Source organism: Oncorhynchus tshawytscha, linkage group LG26 (genome assembly GCF_018296145.1).
Source record: "Oncorhynchus tshawytscha isolate Ot180627B linkage group LG26, Otsh_v2.0, whole genome shotgun sequence".
NCBI classification, from domain to species: domain Eukaryota; kingdom Metazoa; phylum Chordata; class Actinopteri; order Salmoniformes; family Salmonidae; genus Oncorhynchus; species Oncorhynchus tshawytscha.
The window spans coordinates 48,979,635-48,985,634 of NC_056454.1; positions in this window are offsets into that span (position 1 = coordinate 48,979,635).

The following is a 6,000-nucleotide window of genomic DNA, read 5'->3' on the forward strand; positions in this document are numbered from 1 at the left end:
CATAGACAGGTTCCTGACCCATAGACAGGTTCCTGACCCATAGACGGGTTCCTGACCCATAGACAGGTTCCTGACCGATAGACGGGTTCCTACACCATAGAAAATTCCTGACCCATAGACAGTCAATTTCTTTTGAGTTGAAAGAATGTTTAGCTATTTCTATGATCAACCCATACATAATCTAGACCTACATGTGTCGCTATTGACAATGATTTCACAAGAGGCCTAATTCACATGATATGACTCAATAACTATAGCCACTAATGCAGGGCTGCCCAACCCTCTTCCTGGAGAACTAGTGTCCTGTAGGTTCAGTCCAACCCTCTTCCTGGAGATCTACTGTCCTGTAGGTTATCAGTCCAACCCTCCAGGAAGAGGGTTGGACTGATCAAAATCAAATCAAATGTATTTATAAAGCCCTTCTGACATCAGCTGATATCTCAAAGTGCTGTACAGAAACCCAGCCTAAAACCCCCAAATAGCAAGCAATGCAGGTGTAGAAGCACGGTGGCTAGGAAAAACTCCCTAGAAAGGCCAAAACCTAGGAAGAAACCTAGAGAGGAACCAGGCTATGAGGGGTGGCCAGTCCTCTTCTGGCTGTGCCGGGTGGAGATTATAACAGAACATGGCCAAGATGTTCAAATGTTCATAAATGACCAGCATGGTCAAATAATAGTAATCACAGTGGTTGTTGAGGGTGCAACAAGCCAGCACCTTAGGAGTAAATGTCAGTTTGCTTTTCATAGCCGATCATTAGGAGTATCTCTACCGCTCCTGCTGTCTCTAGAGAGTTGAAAACAGCATGTCTGGGACAGGTAGCACATCCGGTGAACAGGTCATGGTTCCATAGCCGCAGGCAGAACCGTTGAAACTGGAGCAGCAGCACGACCAGGTGGACTGGGGGCAGCAAGGAGTCATCATGCCAGGTAGTCCTGAGGCATGGTCCTAGGGCTCAGGTCCTCCGAGAGAGAGACAGAGAGAAAGAAAGAGAGAAAGAGAGAGAGAGCGAATTAGAGAGAGCATACTTAAATTCATACAGGACACCGGATAGGACAGGAGAAGTACTCCAGATATAACAAACTGACCCTAGCCCCCCGACACATAAACTACTGCAGCATAAATACTGGAGGCTGAGACAGGAGGGGTCAGGAGACACTATGGCCCCATCCGAGGACACCCACAGACGGGGCCAAACAGGAAGGATATAACCCCACCCACTTTGCCAATGCACAGCCCCCACACCACTAGAGGGATATCTTCAACCACCAACTTACCATCCTGAGACCAGGCCGAGTATAGCCCACAAAGATCTCCTCCACGGCACAACCCAAGGGGGGCGCCAACCCAGACAGGAAGATAACCTACAGGACAGTAGATCTGCAGAAAGAGGGTTGGACTGAAAACCTACAGGACAGTAGATCTCCAGGAAGAGGGTTGGACTGAACCTAGCTGAGATAAACTTTGAGTTGATTTTTGTGGCTAGAACTCAGTGTCTTTAGCATCCTAAAACCTACTCTGAGTTGTTGTTCTTAAACCAGATTCTAATAAGATTCCTAGGACCTTTTCTGAGATGCTTTGTGGATACGGGGCCCTAGTCCTGTATGTATTCACAAAGCATCTCAGAATAAGTGTGGCGATGTAGGATCAGCCATACCAGTACTCCTCCTGGGCACCTGGCTGTTTATAGCTGCATCTGGATGACACCTTCCTGTACTATATGGATGAGAGGAGTGGAAAAATAGTGGTTTGATTAAGTGCTGTTGTATATAATCTTTGACTTCCAGACTCGCTCTCTCTGGACCTCTCTCTCTCTTTCTCTCTCTGGACCTCTCTCTCTCTCTGGACCTCTCTCTCTCTGGACCTCTCTCTCTCTCTGGACCTCTCTCTCTCTCTCTCTGGACCTCTCTCTCTCTCTGGACCTCTCTCTCTCTCTCTCTCTGGACCTCTCTCTCTCTCTCTCTCTGGACCCTCTCTCTCTCTGGACCTCTCTCTCTCTCTCTGGACCTCTCTCTCTCTCTCTCTGGACCTCTCTCTCTCTGGACCTCTCTCTCTCTCTGGACCTCTCTCTCTCTCTGGACCTCTCTCTCTCTCTCTGGACCTCTCTCTCTCTCTCTGGACCTCTCTCTCTCTCTCTCTCTGGACCTCTCTCTCTCTCTCTCTCTGGACCTCTCTCTCTCTCTCTCTCTGGACCTCTCTCTCTCTCTCTGGACCTCTCTCTCTCTCTGGACCTCTCTCTCTCTGGACCTCTCTCTCTCTGGACCTCTCTCTCTCTGGACCTCTCTCTCTCTCTGGACCTCTCTCTCTCTCTGGACCTCTCTCTCTCTCTCTGGACCTCTCTCTCTCTCTCTGGACCTCTCTCTCTCTCTCTCTCTCTGGACCTCTCTCTCTCTCTCTGGACCTCTCTCTGGACCTCTCTGGACCTCTCTCTCTCTCTCTGGACCTCTCTCTCTCTCTCTGGACCTCTCTCTCTCTCTCTCTGGACCTCTCTCTCTCTCTCTGGACCTCTCTCTCTCTCTCTCTCTCTCTGGACCTCTCTCTCTCTCTCTCTGGACCTCTCTCTCTCTCTCTCTCTCTGGACCTCTCTCTCTCTCCTCTCTCTCTCTCTCTCTGGACCTCTCTCTCTCTCTCTCTCTCTGGACCTCTCTCTCTCTCTCTCTCTCTGGACCTCTCTCTCTCTCTCTCTCTCTCTCTGGACCTCTCTCTCTCTCTGGACCTCTCTCTCTCTCTCTCTCTGGACCTCTCTCTCTCTCTCTGGACCTCTCTCTCTCTCTCTGGACCTCTCTCTCTCTCTCTCTCTCTCTGGACCTCTCTCTCTCTCTCTGGACCTCTCTCTCTCTCTCTCTGGACCTCTCTCTCTCTCTCTCTGGACCTCTCTCTCTCTCTCTCTGGACCTCGCTCTCTCTCTCTCTCTCTCTGGACCTCGCTCTCTCTCTCTGGACCTCTCTCTCTCTCTCTCTCTCTGGACCTCTCTCTCTCTCTCTCTGGACCTCTCTCTCTCTCTCTCTGGACCTCTCTCTCTCTCTCTCTCTCTGGACCTCGCTCTCTCTCTCTCTCTCTCTGGACCTCGCTCTCTCTCTCTCTCTCTGGACCTCGCTCTCTCTCTCTGGACCTCTCTCTCTCTCTCTCTCTCTCTCTCTCTGGACCTCTCTCTCTCTCTCTCTGGACCTCTCTCTCTCTCTGGACCTCTCTCTCTCTGGACCTCTCTCTCTGGACCTCTCTCGCTCTCTCTCTATTCTTCTGTTTATTTTTTTGCGTCTTAGAAGCTGTGTCTACATAGGCAGCCCAATTCTGATATTTTTGGACCAATCAGATCAGTTCGGGGAAAAACATCTGATGTGGTTGATGAAAAGATCAGAATTGGGCTGAATGTATAGACGTAGCCTTAGTGCACTAGACTTTCAGTTAAATTAATTGCTGCAACAATGTGAATATGAGACAGCAATTATGATATGTGGTGTAAATCAGAGGGATAGTTATTTAATAATAATAATATTGTAAGGTCTTTAAAGACACGGCATGATTGGTGTTCAAATAATTTGGTATGGATACTGCAAGGTGTTGATAGCAGGACATACTATGGGTTGTATATACATATCAATACTTTGATGAATAATGCATTGCTGTGTTGTTTCTGCTCTATAAAATGTAAGGCAGTTAATATATAACTAGGGTTTTCAACTGTAATATGTTATTTTCCTACGTGTGTAGGTGTACGAAAAATCACAAGTCTCTGTGTAAATGTTTTTTTTTTTTTTTTTTTTTGTATAAAATGACTTCCAAGAATGATTTTACCGATATTGGGTGATCATCACATTTGTTGTTCATATCACACTAACCAATCAAACAGTAACACAGGAGTCACACTAACAAACAATCAAAACCAATCAAACAGTAACACAGAGTCACACTAACCAATCAAACAGTAACACAGGAGTCACACTAACCAATCAAACAGTAACACAGGACTCACACTAACCAATCAAACAGTAACACAGGACTCACACTAACCAATCAAACAGTAACACAGGACTCACACTAACCAATCAAACAGTAACACAGGACTCACACTAACCAATCAAACAGTAACACAGGAGTCACACTAACCAATCAAACAGTAACACAGGACTCACACTAACCAATCAAACAGTAGCACTTATTCCCTACTTCACCTGTTTCTTCTCACTTTTTGGTTGTATGATATATCTTCATTTAGTGTGTTGTTCCATGGCAGGCGACACCTCACTTCGCTGTGAGCAGTGAATGGACTGGGGGACCGGTCCCTATTCAGACTTCCAGCTCTTCCATCCTCGGTCATATTTCTCTTTGGGTTGTGTTTTTTGTTTTTTATGGTGATAATGTATTCTTTTCCCACAAGAAACAAACATGTTTCTGGTTGAGCTTATTCTTTCATAAATTAAATGTTAAAATATACTAATTTGATCCTGTTTTATTAACACACCTTAGCTGTCTGAGAAAATCTGCCCTTTATCTGAACTGATAACTGACCTGAACCTTTTACGGAACTGACCTGAACCTTTACCGAACTGATAACTGACGTGAACCGTTACGGAACTGATAACCGACCTGAACCGTTACAGACCTGATAACTGACCTGAACCTTTACCGAACTGATAACTGACCTGAACCGTTACAGACCTGATAACTGACCTGAACCGTTACGGAACTGATAACTGACCTGAACCGTTACAGAACTGATACCTGAACCGTTACAGAACTGATAACTGACCTGAACCGTTACAGAACTGATAACTGACCTGAACCATTACAGACCTGACCTGAACCGTTACGGAACTGATAACTGACCTGAACCGTTACGGAACTGATAACTGACCTGAACCGTTACAGACCTGATAACTGACCTGAACCGTTACAGACCTGATAACTGACCTGAACCGGAACTGACGAACTGACCTGATAACTGACCTGAACCGTTACAGACCTGATAACTGACCTGAACCGTTACAGAACTGATAACTGACCTGAACCTTTACCGAACTGATAACTGACCTGAACCTTTACCGAACTGACCTGAACCTTTACCGAACTGATAACTGACCTGAACCTTTACAGACCTGATAACTGACCTGAACCGTTACAGAACTGATAACTGACCTATACCTTTACAGACCTGATAACTGACCTGAACCTTTACAGACCTGATAACTGACCTGAACCTTTACAGACCTGATAACTGACCTGAACCGTTACAGAACTAATAACTGACCTGAACCTTTACAGACCTGATAACTGACCTGAACCGTTACAGAACTGATAACTGAACCGTTACAGACCTGATAACTGACCTGAACCGTTACAGATCTGATAACTGACCTGAACCGTTACAGAACTGATAACTGACCTGAACCGTTACGGAACTGACCTGAACCGTTACGGAACTGACCTGAACCTTTACGGACCTGATAACTGACCTGAACCGTTACGGAACTGACCTGAACCTTTACCGAACTGATCTGAACCGTTACGGAACTGATCTGAACCGTTACGGAACTGATCTGAACCATTACGGAACTGATCTGAACCATTACAAAACTGATCTGAACCGTTACGGAACTGATCTGAACCGTTACGGAACTGATCTGAACCGTTACGGAACTGATAGCGTTATCAGGTAAACTTGGTGCATAGGCTTGAGCTTACATGGACCCCTCTCTCAGACCACGAGACAAGAATCAATACAATATACCAGTCAATACATGGACCCCTCTCTCAGACCCCGAGACAACAATCAATACAATATACCAGTCAATACATGGACCCCTCTCTCAGACCCCGAGACAACAATCAATACAATATACCAGTCAATACATGGACCCTCTCTCAGACCCCGAGACAACAATCAATACAATATACCAGTCAATACATGGAACCCTCTCTCAGACCCCGAGACAACAATCAATACAATATACCAGTCAATACATGGACCCCTCTCTCAGACCCCGAGACAACAATCAATACAAT